Source organism: Triticum aestivum, chromosome 4A (assembly GCF_018294505.1).
Source record: "Triticum aestivum cultivar Chinese Spring chromosome 4A, IWGSC CS RefSeq v2.1, whole genome shotgun sequence".
Taxonomy (NCBI): domain Eukaryota; kingdom Viridiplantae; phylum Streptophyta; class Magnoliopsida; order Poales; family Poaceae; genus Triticum; species Triticum aestivum.
This window is the reverse complement of record NC_057803.1, coordinates 322,663,122-322,685,329: the sequence shown is the minus strand read 5'-3', so window position 1 is coordinate 322,685,329 and position 22,208 is coordinate 322,663,122.

Here is a 22,208-nt window from a genome sequence, read left to right as displayed (position 1 = left end):
GCTAAAGTAGTATAGTTGGGCAAAATACAAAGGAAAAGAGATCAGAATATGCTTACTTCTGGTACTGGGCTAAGCTTGCAGAAGGGGTTTAACCCAACAATGCTGCAGTCTTCATATTTCCGTTCACCAAAAGGTTTGACATTGAAACAATGCCTTCTTCGGTGAGTTCAACTGGGCCATGACAAAGAGAGTCATCCGGGCCTCCACCGTATTCATACATCAGTTTTGATCGATGGCTTAATGGAATAACCTGCCATGAGATCTAGCAGCAGGTCAGATCTACTCCGGTTAAACAGTTCCCCAATAAGGCGTTGATTCTTCTGATGGATGGAAGTAGCCTCTTGCATTCAGCAACGGTGAGCTTATCCGGAAGGGTGAATTTGGAGTCAAGACGACCGGGGCGGTAACCCAGCAGCGGCTTCTCGTTTGCTGGAGAGGTATCATGACAATAAAACCAAGTTTGGTTCCAGTCCTTTGGGTGACTTGGTAATACGATGAGAGGGAAGACAGCACCCTGACAGCGCTGAATTGAGATGCCTCCAAGTTCTAAGCTAGGGCCGTTGGTGCATTCATTCTGTCGGTTCAGATAAAAGTATTCCCTAAACAGCTCTACGGTCGGCTCTTGCTGAAGATACACCTCACAAAGTACATGGAAATTGCAAATATTAGATACGGAATTGGGTCCAAGATCCTAAGGATGAAGTTTGAAAAAATGAAGGACCTCTCTAAAGAATTTCGAACCGGGCGGTGAGAAGCCACGGTTCATGTGGTCAGTGAAGACAATCACTTCTCCATCTTTTGGATTGGGGCGTTCTTCCTCTGGGTCAGGAGCACGATAAGACATGACATTTTTTGAAGGCAGAAAATCAACGATGAAGAACTCTTTTAACCGTTCCTCAGTTATGGATGAGGGGACCCAATTATAGACGGTGGGTGTCTTTGATGACATGATGTGCAAAGGACTGAAAAATAAATAACAACATGCCGGTTCAGTTTACAGTTAGTTATAAAACAAGTAATGGTGGTTTAACTAAGGGCTAATCACATATAGGGAAAAGAAAGCCGGAGCGGTAAGCCGCCATGACTACAGATTTTCTGAGAAAGCAGATTCAGCTAAGTGTTGGCATAAACACATTTTACCAAGCTGTCATTATTATTTTGGATCAAATGGCTGTTCTGAAAAGAAAAATATTCTAGACCTAAATATCTAGTATAGATGGGTTCATCAGCTATAACAAAGCATCTATACAGAGAAAAAGGGATCTATGGCTATCAAAATGGATGCCAAACAACTACCGCGCGAGTTATATTTCCTTTTTGGATGCCTAGAGGCTGCAGAGGAAGAACTACCAGGAAAGTTCATGAAGAACGATGAAGAACACCGACGAACTCACAAAGCACTAATGCAGATCTAAAAAGATTAAGAAGGCGAGACTTATGGGTGCGTATTCGCTGCGAAGGGTCGTCGCGTTTTTCTGGACAAGTCAGGTCGATGCAGCGGCCTGAGGTGGAGATGAGGAGCTCTGCGGCGGCGGCGGCAGAGCTCGAGCAGCAGCGAAGCAAAGAGAGGAGGAAGACGACCGAAGGGGGAGAATGAAAAAAGACCTAAGTGGTACCTATTTATAAGGGAGTAAGCGAACAGGCGGGCGCGAAAATCAAGGAGACCCGAATAATGATTATCCAAATAAACGGACACCTCGATTTTCAGAAGGCATTAAAAATGAATGATCCGTTGAAAGATGACGTCATGAAGGTTTTTTGTGTTTTCAGAAGATGACGTCATGGCGGGTTACAGAAGTTTTCAGACAGAGGATGGATTCCACCTAAGTATTAAAGATTGACAGAGAACAAAGTTCAAAGTCAACTTGGGGCCTATTGTTGGGGTTATTACTACCAGTATGACCCGCCCAGGAGGGGCCAGGTCAGTCCTAATGGCGGGTTACAGAAGAAGCCCGATAAACATTCAAGATGATAGTTTATTAAATGTATAGAAGGCCCAAAGGCCTGGGGCCGGCTTAAATGCCTGATATTGTAAACCGTTGTATGTAAGCAAAGACTTGTAAAGAAAGGCATGTAAGGGAAATTACCGAGCCAGACACGATTATGAGCCGGCCGGGACTCTGTAGGCCACCAGGCGTCAACCCGTGTATATATGAAACCTTAGCAATACCAATCCCAACTAGACATAGGCTTTTACCTTCATCGTAAGGGTCCGAACTAGTATAAAAACTCTCTCGTGTGTCCTTTGTCCCAATCAACCCCTTTAAGCTTCCCAGTGCGATGGCCCTATGACCAAGTCCTTGCTCTAGGACATCTGCCGTGTCAACTCCACGACAGGTGTCCCTTTTTGCCTCTTTTCGTCTGCGAGTGTTAAACATTCTCGGATTGGACCGAGACCTGCCAAGCGGCCTTGGTTCACTACCGGTAGGCCGCCTGTCAAGTTTCGTGCCATTTGGACTTCGTTTGATACTCCAACGGTTAACCGATGAACCGTAAAGGCCTCATGTGTGTTGCAGCCCAACACCCCTCCAAAGTGGCCCAAAACCTAGCTAAACCCCCTCCATCCTCTCGGTCGTTCGACCATGATCGCGTGGCCAAAAACCGCACTCCATTTGGAGTCTCCTAGCTCCTTCTATGTATAAATAGGACTCCCCCTCCGAAATTTCGGGCAAAACCACCCCTAACCCTTGCCTCTTCCTCCTCCCGCCGCCGGACGCATCCGGATTGGGCCGGACACGTCCGCCCGCCGCCGCCTGACCTATCGCACGCCGACACATGGCGCGCCTACGCCCACTTCGCCGCTGGCCCGCTCGGCCCGCTCTCGGCCCCTGCGGCCCGGAGTCGCCGCCGCCCGCCCGGTCTCCCACGCCCTCGCCGCGCCACCGTTCTTCCTCCTCGCCGGACGCCGCCTTGCCGTCCCTAGCTGGCCGGAGCCGAGCTCTGTCACGACGAGTCCGCCGCCGACCGCTCCGCCCGCGCCTCCGACGTCCACCGCGCCCCCGCAAGCCGCCTCCTCCTCACCACCTTCGCCGGATCCGGCCCGGGCCCCATCTTCTCTGGCCAACTCGAAGAACTCCGGCAAGCTCAAGAACTCCGGCGAGCTTTCCCCGGCCAACCTCGGGAACGTGCCTAGATCCAGATCCAGCTACAGTAACCCTAGGGGTTGACCTCGTTTTCCCCCTAAGTCCGCATTATTTTCTCGCATGTTCATCGCATCATAACTTTGCATCCGTTGCTCCGTTTTGCGTGCATGAGATATCAAATTGTTTGTCTCGATGTGCTCTTCATTTCATTCCATTACACCATGCTTGTTTGAGTCCATGCTGATGCCCTAAATGCTGTTGCAAGAGTGCTATGTATTGTTAGTTTTTGTTTCTTATCAGATTATGGACATTTGTCATTTTTCCATGTTTAATGTGTGCCTCCTATGAACTTGAGCCCTACATGTGTTTTGGGCTATGCCACGCCATCTTTACAGGGGTGTATGCCATGTATCTTTGTGATCAATGTGGTGACTAGCACAAGCATGCAAAGTAGCTCTCGTGATGTTGCTGATTTCAGGGACTTAGAATTCTTCTAAGTCATTTCCCTGATGTTATTTTTATGCCTTGTATTCATGTTGCTACAGAGTGATCCATGCCTCTTTTGAGCATGTTTAGTAAGGATGATTATGAGATATTGTTATGTTCTATCCATCCATGTCTTTGTGTGCAATTATGGAGTAACCTAGCATGACTCAATCTTGCTCTACTTTTGCTATAAAATGTTCGTAGCAGATTGTTTACATGTTTATCAATTTTGCCAAGGTTGTTATAGTTGATCCATGCATGCTATGAGTGTGTTCTTGCCATGGTTAGCTACTTGATCATGTCTTCTTGCTGGGTGTATGCTTAGTTTGTCATCCAATGCCTTGTGGTGAGTGCATCGAGCTCGCAAACATGCCTACGTAACTCTGTTTTTGCCATGTCCAGTTTTCTGCTAAGTCTGAATCTGTTAACGAAACTTGCTATGTTTACATGGGTGCCATCATATCTTATGATCCTTTTTGTCTTATGGTCAGTAAGGGATTTTTGTTATATGCTTTGAGTACTTTCATGCCATGCCTTGTTTTGCTATGTTATGTTCTTGTAGCATGTTGTTATCTTGCTCTAAACATTGCTTCTTGATGTTAAATCCTGACATGTTATTTTCACCAAGTCTGTGAACCTGATATCTTTTGCACTTTTTCCGTGCTTGTTTGAACCTGCTATTGTGTGATTTAGCCATAGATCAGTGTTCATCTTTTGTCAAGCATCTTGAGTGGATCACTGCCATGTGCTTTGTTGCTATGTTGGAGTGCAGTAGCTTAGTTTCTTGATGCATTTTAGGTGGCTTCGTGTTGTTAATCGCAGAATAGTGCCATTATTGTTTTGCTTGCCATTTGCAAACCGTGCATCCGATTCCGGTGATGTTTATATCGATTTCAACCGAAATCAACTCATCTCTCCAGCTGCACTCTTGGTTTTCCAAGTTGAGGCCTGGATCAATCTTTCCCTTCCGAAGCATGCATATGCACTGCATATCACATCCCGCATATCCGACCATGTTTTGCATCATGTTGCTTGCGCATTGCACCGTGGTTGATTGTGGTTCCCTTTTGCTTGTGTTCTTGCTTTGGGTAGAGCCGGGAGAAGAGTACGTGATCAAGGAACCCGTTGAGTACGCTTATGAGGATCAAGATTACATCAACTCGAAGAACTTTGCAGGCAAGATGACCATACCCTCGAAATCACTTCTACCTTTGCTTGCTAGTTGCTCGCTCTATTGCTATGCCTATGCCTCGATACCTACCACTTGCTATATCATGCCTCCCATATTGCCATGTCAAACCTCTAACCCACCTTGTCCTAGCAAACCGTTGTTTGGCTATGTTACCGCTTTGCTCAGCCCCTCTTATAGCATTGTTAGTTGCAGGTGAAGATTGGAGTTTGTTCCTTGTTGGAACATGATTATTGTTGGGATATCATTATTATAACTTGTTAACTTTAATGCATCTATATACTTGGTAAAGGGTGGAAGGCTCGTCCTTATGCCTAGTGTTTTGTTCCACTCTTGCCGCCCTAGTTTTCGTCATACCGGTGTTATGTTCCTTGATTTTGCATTCCTTACGCGGTTGGGTTATAATGGGAACCCCTTGACAGTTCGCCTTGAATAAAACTCCTCCAGCAAGCCCCAACCTTGGTTTTACCATTTGCCACCTAGCCATTTTCCCTTGGGTTCCGCGGACTCAAGGGTTATCTTTATTTTAAACCCCCGGGCCAGTGCTCCTCTGAGTGTTGGTCCAAAACAGAGCCACTTGCAGCGCCACCTCGGGGAAACTTGAGGGTTGGTTTTAGTTGTACGTAGTGTTCATTCGGTGTGCCCTAAGAACGAGATACGTGTGACTCCTATCGAGATTTGTCGGCACATCGGGCGGCTTTGCTGGTTTACTTTTACCATTGTCGAGATGTCTTGTAACCGGGATTCCGAGTCTGATCAGGTAGTCCTAGGAGAAGGAATATCCTTTGTTGACCGTGAGAGATTGTGATGGGCTAAGTTGGGACACCCCTGCAGGGATTTGAACTTTCGGAAGCCGTGCCCGCGGTTATGGGCAGATGGGAATTTGTTAATGTCCGGTCGTAGAGAACCTGAAACTTCACTTAATTAAAATGGATCAACAGCGTGTGTAGCCGTGATGGTCTCTTTTCGGCGGAGTCCGGGAAGAGAACACGGTCTCGTGTTATGCTTGAACGTAAGTAGTTCTAGGATCACTTCTTGATCATAGATTCTCAACCATGCCTTACCTTCTCTTCTCGCTCTCATTTGCGTATGTTAGCCACCATATATGCTAGTGCTTGCTGCAGCTCCACCTCATACCTTTTACCTACCCAGAAGCTTAAATAGTCTTGATCGCGAGGGTGTGAGATTGCTGAGTCCCTGTTACTCACAGATTACTTCCAAAACAATATGCAGGTGACGATGATACCATTCCAGGAGATGCGACTGAGCTCAAGTGGGAGTTCGATGAGGACTCAGGACGTTACTATGTTTCCTTTCCAGACGATCAGTAGTGGAGCCCAGTTGGGGCGATCAGGGATCTTATGCATTTGGGGTTGTCTTTATTTTGGTTCCGTAGTTGGACCTTGATTGTATCTGGATGATGTAATGCTATATTTATGTATTGTTTGAAGTGGCGATTGTAAGCCAACTCTGTACCTCTTTCTTATTTAGTACATGGGATGTGTAAAGATTACCCCTCTTGCGACATTGCTGACAATGCGGTTATGCCTCTAAGTTGTGCTCCGACACGTGGGAGATATAGCCGCATCGTGGGTGTTACAAGTTGGTAATCAGAGCCTTCCCCGACTTAGGAGCCCCCTGCTTGATCGAATCGCTGGCGTTGTTGAGTCTAGAAAAATGTTTTGAGTCTTTTAGGATTATATATATCGGAGAGTAGGATTCTTTTTACTCCTCAGTCCCTTCGTCGCTCTGGTGAGGCATCCTGATGTAGAGTTTTTGACTCTTCTCTTCTCAAATTTCACTAAAAAAAATTTAGGATCACACGGGTATCTTGGAATCATTTCGATGGTTTTGTGACGAGAACATTGTTCTTGGTGCCTCCTGACATATGCTAGATCCATGAACACAAAGGGAGATACATGATCCACTATAAACAAGGGACGATACAAGAGGTAACTGGTTCTTCTCCGTGAGGAGGTCTTGAATCCACAACGGGATCTTCCCATGAGGGTCTTGAATCCAAGGTGGATCTTCTCCGAAGAGGGGTCGCGGTCTCTCTCAAGGAGTAGATCTGTATGGATGAGCGAAGCTCTATCTCTCAAATGAGCTATCACAACGCTAACATTATCTAGGAGGTTGTGGAGGAGTATATATTGTCTAGGGACACGAAGGGGTAAGTGAGGGGTACATGGGCTTCAACCCGCAACACTGGACACAGCCAGGGGCCGGACGTCCATAAGGTGTCGGTCGTCCGGAGGCTCGCCGAGGTCCGGACGTCCGGGGATCCTCGGACTTCCGTAAATTCTGGCTCGGTCGCTAAAGTACCAAATTTCCGGAAGTGGCCGGTCGTCCGGTGGCGTTGGGCGTCCGATCTTTTGGCTCGGGCTTCAGGCTCCGGATTTCCGGAGACGTTCGGACATCCGGTCGCTGGAGGGGGGTCGGACATCCGGTAAGGACCGGTCGTCCGGCGGCTGTAGTCTCCGGGAAGCTCCTTCTCTTGTTCCTCGCGCTTGGTGTCCTCACCGTCTTGTCCATGGTCTTCCTCTTGGTTCCCGGTCTTGCATAGCACACATGTTTGAGGTAGTCGCCATGTCTCACATGTGGAAAGTGATGATTCGGAGAGGAGCGAGTTCACCTTGTGTCCGATGGCGTATGGGGTTTTGAGAGTAGTTGGAGTGTACATGGGGATGAACATGGGATGCTCTGCATCATCTTTTGTGTTTGATTGTCTAGTGGATGTGTGATTGGACTTGTTCTTGAGTGTTTCCCCTTGTGATTTCTCTCTGTTCTTCCCCGTGTTTTTCGTGTTCTTAGTTGGGATCCGCTCCTTTCATGAAAGATCGGTCGTATAGGGTTCCACCCTAGATCATCTTGGTATCTAGAGCAATGTTCATCATGATTTAGGAGCCTCCCCCCTTGTTTTCTAGCCTAATTTTGTTGTGTTCTTCCTAAATTCGAAAATCCCCAACAAAAATACCGCCAAATATTTTTGTGATTTGTTGGTTTGATGATGTTTTGTTGATTTTGATCCATGGATTCGTTGTGTCTTGAGTAGATCTATCTTTTCCCCCAGTTTCCCCACTTTCCATCCACGAAATCCATCAAATTTTGCTCCCGAAATCATCAATTTCCGCCCCCAATTCAAGAATTTCCGCCCCAAACGAGATCTGGAATCATCAGGCGGGACATCCGGGCCCCAAGCCGGACATCTGGCTCCTGGAGCGCATTTTCGCGCAACGTTCTAGACACCAGGTCCCGGATATCCGGCCCCGACCCCGGATGTCCGACCCCTGGAGCATCAACCTCCCGTGTTTCACCGCTTTACCATAACTTTCACATCTGGAGTCCGATTTTCTGGTTCCTTAGCTCCTTGCGTAGATATTGACATCGTCTATCCATCTAGATAGGTCTCAACACCATTTGAGTCCATCAAAATTGAACTTTGGCATCTTTGCCTAGGGCTTCCACCATATCATCTGCATAACCACCACCAACTTATGCAACCTAACTGATTTTGTTCCCTATAACATTTGAGGTTGTTTGAGTTGTGATTTGAGTCTCCTAAGGTGTTTTGGCTACTTAGGGATGGTTGCTTCTTCATCAACCACCACCATAACTTCCGCATAGGCTTGCCCACCATACACTTCCGCTACCCCAACTTAACCCAATTTTGTTTGTGTTGTGAGTTGTGTCTCCTAAGGTGTTTCAGCTACTTAGGGACCGTGCTTCCAACTCCGACACCGTGTATAGTCAACCACCTTACCCTCCACTTCACATTGCGTCTCTCCCATTGAGCTTCCGCAGCCACCACCGCTTTCCTGCTACCACCATTTGACATTTGTCTTTTGAGATCTTGAGTTCGCGGTTTTTCCATTTCCTAAGGTGTTTCGGATACTTAGGGACGAGTCTCCATCATCTTGGTATCCACATCAAGAACACTGCCACTCGTCATCACCATGGACGGTAACCTCCGTATCATCTTGGTATCGTGGTATCCATCTATTTGTATATTCTCCGTGCCATTACATTGTTAACCCCTTGCCCATTTTGCGTCACTTGCCTATTGAGACTAGCCATTTGAGTATTACCGACAATGTTACTTGTGCACATTAGTGATATACACCATACATTGCATACATACCATATCATATTGGTATCATATCATCCCTTGTGTCACAAGATTGTTCCCATATATATCCAATTGTTACCTTGATTTGTGCATTTCGCATTGTGGCCATATACAAAAAAATGATTTTAAGCATACAAAAAGAGATAGCAAAGAAGCTTGTCATATCCGATCATCTTGGATCATAGCACCGGAACATCATACAATATAGCATACTTGGGATAGAAGTCGTTGCATTTTTGTCTCCTATAGGTTGTGCACAAGTGTCATATCCGCCTATTGAGCAATCGTGGTAGCGTCTCTCTATAGTTATGCAACAAGAGTATTTTCCGTGGATTCCACATCTTGAGCTCATTCCTTGGTTGCACGACCCCATTTATCTATCCGTGTGTGTGTTTCCGTGTGCCATTCATTGCTATTGGTCTACTTGTTTCACTTGCGAATTTGTGAATCTCTTTCAACATTATTGACTCTTGCTAACATTTTGCATTAAATTGCCAATATCCTCAACGAGCTACTCCATAAGCTTTAGTTTGTAGGTGTGAGTTAACAAGACCGGTACCAATTCCACTATTCTTTCATCTCACATTGACTGAAACAGGATACATCCTCAACTTTGGGAAAAGGTAACTTGGTATTTTTTATCTCATTTCCTACTCACCTCTACTCAAGTCTTGTGATGGATAGGTAGGCCATTGCACCTTCGCTCTACAACAACAACGACGAGTTTGATGCCACAAATAACTCTACCTTTGCCAAGATGCAAGCTCAAATGGTGCAGATCAAAGCCCTCATCAAGTCCTACAAGCGATCTTCCTCATCTTCAAGAAGACTCTCAAGTACACATGCTTCCAAGCTACCATCTCTGGCAAGGTCACATCGGCACCGATACCATCACCACCACAAACGTGAAGGTCAAGAGCTCAACACCAATAACCGCTCAACGACTTCACCATCTCCCTTGGCATATTCACCAAGCGACTTCAAGGAATCTTTGCCTTTGGATATACGGCATTTTCGCCAACAAGCACCTCAACAGTATGCTCAAGAGAAGCTCCCCACGCTCAAGTCTGTGACTTCCACGAGCTACTACGACCTCGATGATATAGGGTGGAAACCCTAAGGGCCGATCTTTCACGAAAGGAGCAGATCCCGCGATGAACACGAAGAACACGAGGGTAAACACCAGGGGGAATCACAAGGGGCACAAAGAGAAACACTCAAACCAACAAGATTAAGTCACACATGTGCTAGATCCACGAAACACGAGAGGAGATACAAGATCCAAAGTCAACAAAGGATGATACAAGTGGTAACCGCTCTTCTCCGCAAGGAGGTCTTGGATCCAAGTAGATCTTCTCCGAAGAGGGGTCGCGGTCTCTCTCGTGGAGTAGATCCAGATGGATGAGCGAAGCTCTATCTCACAAATGAGCTAACACAACACTAGCCCTAAAACATAGGTAGGAGGAGAGTATATATAGCCTAGGGGGGCGAAAGGGTACATGGGCCTCGGCCCTTTACTGTGTGCAGACAGACGGGGGGCATAGGTTTCACTAGTGGTTTCTCCCGAGAGCATAAGTATTCACGGCGGGTAAACAAATTACTGTTGAGCAATTGACAGAATTGAGCATAGCTATGAGAATATCGGTATGATCATGTATATAGGCATCACGTCCGAGACAAGTAGACTGACTCCTGCCTGCATCTACTACTATTAATCCACACATCGACCGCTATCCAGCATTCATCTAGAGTATTAAGTTCAAGACAACAGAGTAACATTTTAAGCAAGATGACATGATGTAGAGGGATAAACTCATGCAATATGAAATAAACCCATCTTGGTATCCTCGATGGCAATAATACAATACGTGCCTTGCTGCCTCTACTGTCACTGGGAAAGGACACCGCAAGATTGAACCCAAAGCTAAGCACTGGTCCCATTGCAGGAAATATCAATCTAGTAGGCCAAACCAAACTGATAATTCGAAGAGACTTGCAAATATAACCAATCATACATAAAAGAATTCAGAGAAGCCTCGAATATTGTTCATAGATAAACTTGATCATAAACCCACAATTCATCGGTCTCAACAAACACACCGCAAAAGAAGATTACATCTAATAGATCTCCACAAGAGAGGGGGAGAACTTTGTATTGAGATCCAAAAAGAGAGAAGAAACCATATAGCTAATAACTATGGACCCATAGTTATGAGGTAAACTACTCACACTTCATCGAAAGGGCTATGGTGTTGATGTACAAGCCCTCCGTGATCGATGCCCCCTCCGGCGGAGCTCCGGAACAGGCCCCAAGATGGGATCTCGTGGATATAGAAAGTTACGGCGGTGGAATTAGGGTTTTGGCTCCGTATCTGGTAGTTTGGGGGTACATAGGTATATATAGAAGGAAGGACTACGTCGGTGGAGCAACAGGGGGCCCACGAGGGAGGAGGGCACGCCCAGGGCGATAGGCGCGCCCCCCTACCTCGTGGCCTCCTAGTTGATGTCTTGACGTAGGGTCCAAGTCCTCTGGATCATGTTTGTTCCAAAAATCACATTCCCGAAGGTTTCATTCCGTTTGGACTCCGTTTCATATTATTTTTCTGCGAAACCCTAAAATAGGCAAAAACAACAATTCTGGGATGGGCCTCCGGTTAATAGGTTAGTCCCAAAAATAATATAAAAGTGTATAATAAAGCCCAATAATGTCCAAAACAGAATATAATATAACATGGAACAATCAAAAATTATAGATACGTTGGAGACGTATCAAGCATCCCCAAGCTTAATTCCTGCTCGTCCTCGAGTAGGTAAATGATAAAAACAGAATTTTTGATGTGGAATGCTACTTGGCATAATTTCAATGTAATTCTATTAATTGTGGTATGAATATTCAGATCCAAAAGATTCAAGACAACAGTTTAATATTGACATAGAAATAATAATACTTCAAGCATACTAACTAAGCAATTATGTCTTTTCAAAATAATATGGCCAAAGAAAGTTATCCCTACAAAATCATATAGTCTGACTATGCTCCATCTTCACCACACAAAGTATTCAAATCATGCACAACCCCAATGACAAGCCAAGCAATTGTTTCATACTTTTAATGTTCTCAAACTTTTTCAATTTTCACGCAATACATGAGCGCGAGCCATGGACATAGCACTATAGTTGGAATAGAATGGTGGTTGTGGAGGAGACAAAAAGGGAGAAGATAGTCTCACATCAACTAGGCATATCAACGGGCTATGGAGATGCCCATCAATAGATATCAATGTGAGTGAGTAGGGATTGCCATTAAACGGATGCACTAGAGCTATAAATATATGAAATCTCAACAAAAAGAAACTAAGTGGGTGTGCATCCAACTTGCTTGCTCACGAAGACCTAGGGCATTTTGAGGAGCCCATCATTGGAATATACAAGCCAAGTTCTATAATGAAAAATTCCCACTAGTATATGAAAGTGATAACAAAGGAGACTCTCTATCATGAAGATCCTGGTGCTACTTTGAAGCACAAGTGTGGAAAAAGGATAGTAGTATTGCCCCTTCTTTTTTTATTTTTTTATTTTTTGGGGCCTTCTTTTTCTTTGGCCTTTATCTTTTTTTATTTGGGACAATACTCTATGAATGATGATCATCACACTTCTATTTATTTACAACTAAATGATTACAACTCGATACTAGAACAAAGTATGACTCTATATGAATGCCTCCGGCGGTGTACCGGGATAGCAATGATGCATGAGTGACTTATATGAAAGAATTATGAACGGTGGCTTTGCCACTACTAAAATGTCAACTACATGATCATGCAAAGCAATATGACAATGATGGAGCGTGTCATGATAAACGGAACGGTGGAAAGTTGCATGGAAATATATCTCGGAATGGCTATGAAAATGCCATGATAGGTAGGTATGGTGGCTGTTTTGAGGAAGGTATATGGTGGGTATATGATACCGGCGAAAGGTGTGCGGTATTAGAGAGGATAGCAATGGTGGAAGGGTGAGAGTGCGTATAATCCATGGACTCAACATTAGTCAGAAAGAACTCACATACTTATTGCAAAAATCTATTAGTTATCAAAGCAAAGTACAATGCGCATGCTCCTAGGGGATTGATTGGTAGGAAAAGACCATCGCTCGTCCCCGGTCGCCACTCATAAGGAGGACAATCAATAAATACATCATGCTCCGACTTCTTAACATAATGGTTCACCATACGTGCATGCTACGGGAATCACAAACTTCAACACAAGCATTTCTCAAATTCACAACTACTCAAGTAGCACAACTCTAATATCACCATGTCCATATCTCAAAACAATTATCAAGTTTCAAACTTCTCATAGTATTCAACACACTCATAAGAAAATTTTATTTATTAATCTTGAATGCCTAAAATAATTAGGGCAAATTACCATGCTGTTTTGTAGTACTCTCAAAAATAATCTAAGTGAAGCATGAGAGAACAATGGTTTCTATAAAACAAATCTACCACCGTGCTCTAAAAGATATAAGTGAAGCACTAGAGCAAAAACTATATAACTCAAAAGATATAAGTGAAGAACATAGAGTATTCTAATAATTTACGAATCATGTGTCTCTCTCTCAAAAAGGTGTGTGCATCAAGGATGATTGTGTAAAACTAACAAATAAAGACTCAAATAATACAAGACGCTCCAAGCAAAACACATATCATGTGGTAAATAAAAATATAGCTCCAAGTAAAGTTACCGATAGAAGTAGACGAAAGAGGGGATGCCTTCCGGGGCATCCCCAAGCTTTGGCTTTTAGGTGTCCTTATATTATCTTCGGGGTGCCATGGGCATCCCCAAGCTTAGGCTCTTGTCATTCCTTGTTCCATAATCCATCAAATCTTTACCCAAAACTTGAAAACTTCACAACACAAAACGTAAAGTAGAAAATCTCGTGAGCTCCGTTAGCGAAAGAAAACAAAACACCACTTCAAGGTACTGTAATGAACTCATTCTTTATTTATATTTGTGTTAAACCTAATGTATTCCAACTTCTCTATGGTTTATAAACTATTTTACTAGCCATAGATTCATCCAAATAAGCAAACAACACATGAAAAACAGAATCTGTCAAAAAACAGAACAGTCTGTAGTAATCTGTAGCTAACGCAAGATCTGGAACCCCAAAAATTCTAAAATAACTTTCTGGACATGAGGAATTTATCTATTAATCATCTGCAAAAATAATTAACTAAATAGCACTTCCAAATAAAAATGGCAGCAGTTCTCGTGAGCGCTAAAGTTTCTTTTTTTTACAGCAAGATTAACAAGACTTTCCCCAAGTCTTCCCAACGGTTCTACTTGGCACAAACACAAATTGAACACAAAAAACACAACCAAAACAGAGGCTAGATAAATTATTTATTACTAAACAGGAGCAAAAAGCAAGGAATAAAAATAAAATTGGGTTGCCTCCCAACAAGCGCTATCATTTAACTCCCCTAGCTAGGCAAAAAAGCAAGGATAGATCTAGGTGTTGCCATCTTTGGTAGGCAATCCATAAGTGGCTCTCATAATAGATTCATAAGGTAATTTAATTTTATTTCTAGGGAAGTGTTCCATGCCTTTCCTTAATGGAAATTGGAATCTAATATTCCCTTCCTTCATATCAATAATTTCACCAATCGTTCTAAGGAAAGGTCTACCAAGAATAATAGGACATGAATGATTGCAATCTAAGTCAAGAACAATAAAATCTACGGGCACATAATTCCTATTTGCAACAATAAGAACATCATTAATTCTTCCCACAGGTTTCTTAATAGTGGAATCCGCAAGGTGCAAGTTTAAAGAGCAATCATCAAAATCACGAAAACCTAACAAATCACACAAAGTCTTTGGAATCGTGGAAACACTAGCACCCAAATCACACAAATCATAGCATTCATGATATTTAATTTTAATTTTAATAGTAGGTTCCCACTCACCATAAAGTTTTCTAGGTATAGAAACATCCAACTCAAGTTTTTCTTCATAAGATTGCATCAAAGCATCAACGATATGTTTAGTAAAAGCTTTATTTTGACTATAAGCATGAGGAGAATTTAGCACAGATTGCAACAAGGAAATACAATCTATCAAAGAGCAATTGTAATAATTAAATTCCTTGAAATCCAAAATAGTGGGTTCATCAATATTTAAAGTTTTGACTTCTTCAATCCCACTTTTAACAATTTTAGCATCAAGATCTAAAGACTCCAAATTTTTGGAACGCCGTCTAGGTAAAGGTGGATCATATTCAGTCCCATTATTATCAAGATTCATATTGCAAAACAAATATTTAATAGGGGACACATTAATAACTTTTAGATCTTCATCTTTATTACATGGAAACTAGAAGAACACGCTTTTATAAAACAATCTTTCTTAGCACGCATCCTAGCGGTTCTTTCTTTGCACTCATAAATGGAAATTCTCATGGATTTGAGAGACTCGTTGATATCATGCTTAGGTGGAATAGATCTAAGTTTCAAAGAATCAACATCAAGAGAAATTCTATCAACGTTCCTAGCCAACTCATCAATATTAAGCATTTTTTCTTCAGTCAAAGCACTGAAATTCTTTTGTGAAGTAATAAATTCTTTAATATTAGATTCAAAATCAGAGGGTGTCTTATTATAATTTCCATAAGAATTGTTGTAGGAATTACCACAATTATTAGAGGAATTACTAGGATACGTCCTAGGGTTAAAGTTTCCTCTATATGCGTTGTTACCAAAATTGTTCCTACCAACAAAATTCATATCCATAGATTCGTTATTATTCTCAATCAAAGTAGACAAAGGCATATCATTAGGATCAGAAGAAACACTTTTATTAGCAAATAATTTCATAAGTTCTTCCATCTTTCCACTCAAAACATTAATTTCTTCTATTGCATGCACTTTCTTATTAGTAGATCTTTCAGTGTGCCATTGAGAATAATTAACCATAATATTATCTAGGAGTTTAGTAGCTTCTCCTAAAGTGATTTTCATAAAAGTGCCTCCTGCAGCCGAATCTAAAAGATTTCTATAAGCAAAATTCAATCCGGCATAAAAAATTTGTGTAATGATCCACAAATTCAAACCATGCGTAGGGCAATTACGTATCATTATTTTCATCCTCTCCCAAGCTTGTGAAACATGTTCATGATCAAGTTGCTTAAAATTCATAATATCGTTCCTAAGAGAGATGATCTTAGCGGGAGGAAAATACTTAGAGATAAAAGCATCTTTGCACTTATTTCACGAATCAATACTATTTTTAGGCAAAGACGAAATCCAAGCTTTAGCACGATCTCTAAGAGAAAAAGGAAATAGCTTCAATTCAACATTATCATTATCCACATCTTTCTTCTTTTGCATATCACACAAATCAACGAAGCTATTTAGATGGGTAGCGGCATCTTCACTAGGAAGGCCGGAAAACAGATCTTTCATGACAAGATTCAGCAAGGCAGCATTAATTTCACAAGATTCAGCATCGGTAAGAGGAGCAATCGGAGTGCTAATAAAATCATTGTTGTTGGTATTGGTAAAGTCACACAATTTAGTGTTATCTTGAGCCATCGTGACAAGCAAGCAATCCAACACACAAGCAAACGAGTAATGGGCAAAAAGAGGCAAATAGAGAAAGAGAGGGAGGATAGAGAGAGAGAGAGGGTGAATAAAACGGCAAGGGTGAAGTGGGGGAGAGGAAAATGAGAGGCAAATGGCAAATAATGTAATGTGGGAGATAAGGGTTGTGATGGGTACTGGATATGTTGACTTTTGTGTAGACCTCCCCGGCAACGGCGCCAGAAATCCTTCTTGCTACCTCTTGACCACTTGCGTTGGTTTTCCCTTGAAGAGGAAAGGGTGATGCAGCAGAGTAGCGTAAGTATTTCCCTCAGATTTTGAGAACCAAGGTATCAATCCAGTAGGAGGCCACGCACGAGTCACTCGTACCTACACAAACAAATAAATCCTCGCAACCAACGCGATAAGGGGTTATCAATCCCTACACGGTCACTTACGAGAGTGAGATCTGATAGATATGATAAGATAATTTTTTTGGTATTTTTATGATAAAGATGCAAAGTAAAATAAAAGGCAATAAAAATAACTAAGTATTGGAAGATTAATATGATGGAAGATAGACCCGGGGCCATAGGTTTCACTAGTGGCTTCTCTCGAGAGCATAAGTATTCACAGCGGGTAAACAAATTACTGTTGAGCAATTGACAGACTTGAGCATAGTTATGATAATATCTAGGTATGATCATGTATATAGGCATCACGTCCGAGACAAGTAGACCGACTCCTGCCTGCATTTACTACTATTACTCGACACATCGACCGCTATCCAACATGCATCTAGAGTATTAAGTTCAAGAGAACAGAGTAACGCTTTAAGCAAGATGACATGATGTAGAGGGATAAACTCATCGAATATGAAATAAACCCCATCTTGTTATCCTCGTTGGCAACAATACAATACGTGCCTTGCTACCCCTACTATCACTGGGAAAGGACACCGCAAGATTGAACCCAAAGCTAAGCACTTCTCCCATTGCAAGAAAGATCAATCTAGTAGGCCAAACCAAACTGATAATTCGGGGAGACTTGCAAAGATAACCAATCATACATAAAAGAATTCAGAGAAGATTCAAATATTGTTCATAGATAAACTTGATCATAAACCCACAATTCATCGGTCTCAACAAACACACCGCAAAAAAAGATTACATCAAATATATCTCCACAAGAGAGGGGGAGAACCTTTTATTGAGATCCAAAAAGAGAGAAGAAACCATCTAGCTAATAACTATGGACCCGTAGGTCTGAGGTAAACTACTCACACTTCATCGGAAGGGCTATGGTGTTGATGTAGAAGCCCTCCATGATCGATGACCCCTCCGGCGGAGCTCCGGAACAGGCCCCAAGATGGGATCTCGTGGATACAGAAAGTTATGGCGGTTGAATTAGGGTTTTGGCTTCGTATCTGGTAGTTTGGGGGTACGTAGGTATATATAGGAGGAAGGAGTACGTCGGTGAAGCAACAGGGGGCCCACGAGGGTGGAGGGCGCGCCTAGGGGGTAGGCTCGCCCCCTACCTCGTGGCCTCCTGGTTGATGTCTTGATGTAGGGTCCAAGTCCTCTGGATCATGTTCATTTCGAAAATCACGTTCCCGAAGGTTTCATTCCATTTGGACTCCGTTTGATATTCTTTTTCCGCGAAACCCTAAAATAGGCACAAAAAAACAGCAATTCCGGGTTGGGCCTCCAGTTAATAGGTCAGTCCCAAAAATAATATAAAAGTGTATAATAAAGCCCAATAATGTCCAAAACAGAATATAATATAGCATGGAACAATCAAAAATTATAGATACGGTGGAGACATATCAGATATCCGGGCGGGAGGCCAGATATCCGGGTCGGGGCCAGATGTTCGGGCCCTGTAGACTTGGCCGCTGGTCTGTTGCTGCAGGTGATACCTCGAGGGGTCGAATGTCCGGGGTCATGGCCGGATGTCCGGGGCCTGGGAGGTGTTCTTGACTCCTTCCGTTGGTTCTCTTCATCCGTGAACTTGGGGGCTTGTTCATCTTCACGTGCATCTTCAGGAGGGTTCTTGTCGGTGTCAAAACCGGCGGATCTCGGGTAGGGGGTCCCGAACTGTGCGTCAAAGCCGGATCATAACATGAGGCAGGGGACACGATGTTTTACCCAGGTTCGGGCCCTCTTGATGGAGGTAAAACCCTACGTCCTGCTTGATTTATTCTTGATGATATGGGTATTACAAGAGTTGATCTACCACGAGATCGGAGAGGCTAAACCCTAGAAGCTAGCCTATGGTATGATTGTATGTTGTCCTACAGACTAAAACCCTCCAGTTTATATAGACACCGAAAAGGGCTAGGGTTACACAAGGTGGGTTACAAAGGAGGAGATATCCATATCCGTACTTCCTAGCTTGCCTTCCACGCCAAGTAGAGTCCCATCCGGACACGAGACGAAGTCTTCAATCTTGTATCTTCATAGTCCAGTAGTCCGGCCAAAGGATATAGTCCGGCTGTCCGAAGACCCCCTAATCCAGGACTCCCTCAGTAGCCCCTGAACTAGGCTTCAATGACGTCGAGTCCGGCACGCAGTATTATCTTCGGCATTGCAAGGCGGGTTCCTCCTCCGAATACACCCCGAAAGAATTTGAATAAAAGGATAGTGTCCGACTCTGCAAAATAAGTTCCACATACCATCGTAGAGAGAATAATATTTCCACAAATCTAATCTTCTGACACGTTTCGGCAATATGACGTTATGTCATGGCCCGGTGATTATTCGAACCGTTTTCTTTAACTAACTCCGCACATAATGCGAGGCAGTTTCCTGACACGTCTTGTCAAAGCAGGGATCGTGTCCCCCTTATTACGGGATTCACATCAATACAGGCGTGGGTAACCCAACTGCACCATCGGTTACGGCGCTTGGGGAATAAGTGAGTTTTACCAGGCTAGTGGGGGCGCATGGCTTCGGCCTCCCTTATATAGGGATAAGGTTTAACCTTTTTCTACCCACGCTTCTTCCTCCTTGCCTATTCGTTCTTGCACACTCAAGCTCCAACGCCGAAGTCCACATCCTTCCCCTCAACCTTCTGCAATCATGTCCGGAGTGGGAGGCAAATGGATGGCTTCCTCCGTTACAGAGGGACACATCAAGAAGCTGCGCGGAGCCGGATACTTGGCCGTGAATATCGCGCATCGGCTGCCCGCTGCGGGACAGATCGTTCCTACCCCTGAACCTCACGAGAGGGTAGTCTTCCTCCACCACTTCCTCCGCGGACTGGGGTTTCCCCTCCATCCATTCGTCCATGGTCTCATGTTCTACTACGGGTTGGACTTCCATGATCTGGCCCCGAACTTCGTCCTCAACATTTCGGCGTTCATCATCGTGTGTGAGGCTTTCCTCCGCATCCGGCCCCACTTCGGCATGTGGTTAAAGACCTTCAATATCAAGCCGAAGGTGGTGGGCGGCCAACAAGCAGAATGCAGCGGAGCCATGGTGGGCAAGATGCCCAACGTTATATGGCTTGAAGGCTCCTTAGTGGAGACCATAAAGGGGTGGCAATCGGCGTGGTTCTACATCACCGAGCCGCGCGACGCCAAATGGGTGGCTGCCCCCATGTTTCGATCTGGAATCCCCACGCAGCTCACCTCCTGGAAAGAGAAGTATCTGTCCTGGGGTTCATCGGTAGAGCTGGACGGACTCCAAAAATGTATCCGGAATATGGCCGGCAAGAAGCTCAAGCTTGTCAATATAGTCCAGGTCATGCTCATCCGCCGGATCCTCCCGTGCCAACAACGGGACTTCAACTTGTGGGAGTTCGACCCGGCCCAGCACCAGACTCTAAGCGAGCTCTTCGACACGAAGCACAAGGACACCTAGAAGGTGCTGTTTAAGGGCGCCGAGGTCCCTTCCTCCCTCACCGAGGACCGCGGGCTAAGCGCGAAGCGCCAAGCACATTTAGTGAGTTCTATACATCCGGTAGGATATTTATTTCCCCTAGCTTAACCATGTGCGGGGTCTGAGCTCCATGCCTTTGACAGGACTGGGTGGAGACGTCGGGGCAGATTAACTGTCCGGCCCCTCTGCCCGAAGACACTGCGGACGCTCTCCTGACGGAGATGCTGACTCCGGCTCCTTACAAGGTGCCGGAGAAGACCAAGAAGGCCAAGGGAACTCGAAAGAGTTCTCGACGCCAGGCGTTATCGGACTTATTGTCCGATAACTCCGCGACGCACTCCTCCCCCGAAGACGAGGAGGAAGATGAAGATGCTCCCCCTCCAGTTGGGGGAGACAAGAAAAGGAAGGCCGCCCCAACCGGGGGGGCGAAGGGTCCAAGAAGGGAAGGACTCTCCTTCCGGACTTCTCCACCACCGCCGCCGAAAGCGAAGATGAGTGGCTGCTCAGGGCCAAGCCCCTGGCGAAGTCGTAAGTATTCGGATGCCAGAGTAACTCATAGCATACCTTTGTCGCACTGCCTCTCCTAACGCCGAATTATGACTATGCAGACCGCCACGAGCCCGTATCGACGTATCGTCGGATGGCTCCCTGGGCTCGTCAGATATGGATAGCGATCAACTTCCGACCGCCACCTCCCCTTTCCCTACGGACAATGCCGAGGTATTGTCTCAAGAGGCACCGGGTCGAGGGGAGACAGTCCCGGAGGCGCCTCAAAGCGACCTTCCGGACTCCGGGAGTAGAGGGAGCAAGGCTCCCGAGGGCTCCGTGGTCAGCCCTCGGCCGAACACTGCGTCGGAACCCCCAGTGGTTCCGGACTCGGGCAGGCGGCTTTCTTCCAAAAGGAGCAAGACACCTCTGCCGGTGACCTCTGTCCATGCAGAGGCACCGGACAATCTGCTGGGAGCGCTTTGCAGCGCTTCCATCGACGAAGAGCACTGCACTATTATGAGTGTAGTGATCCAGAAGGTTCAGTCCGCCAAGAGCGGATTGACTGAAGCCTGTGCCAGCCTTCTAACAGGCTTTGAGGTGAGTTTTTGAAATATGGGGAAAAATATTACCGCATAGACAGTAGCCCCTGATGCTCTGTTCGGTGTTCATAAAGAAAAGCTGAACAGAGGATCAAACAATATCGCAGTAGTCTAATATAAGTATGTCAATATGCATATGCAGGCTTCGCTGCTGGCATCTGCCGCACTGACTGTGGAGGTCGCCACACTAAAGCAGGACCTTAAAGGGTCCAAGGACGAGCTCGGCCTTGACAAGAGGCAGCTCGAGGAGGACAAAGGTAAGTAGTACCTAGTCTATGGATATGTATAAACCACCTGGGAGTTCCGTGGTGTGACGTAGCTTTCTGGATATGGACAAAGGTAAGTAGTACCTAGTCTATGGATATGAAAGCACCAATGTCGGTGTCAAAACCGGCGGATCTCGGGTAGGGGGTCCCGAACTGTGCGTCAAAGGCGGATGGTAACAGGAGGCAGGGGACACGATGTTTTACCCAGGTTCGGGCCCTGTTGATGGAGGTAAAACCCTACGTCCTGCTTGATTTATTCTTGATGATATGGTTATTACAAGAGTTGATCTACCACGAGATCGGAGAGGCTAAACCCTAGAAGCTAGCCTATGGTATGATTGTATGTTGTCCTACGGACTAAAACCCTCTGGTTTATATAGACACCAGAAAGGGCTAGGGTTACACAAGGTCGGTTACAAAGGAGGAGATATCCATATCCGTACTTCCTAGCTTGCCTTCCAAGCCAAGTAGAGTCCCATCCGGACACGAGACGAAGTCTTC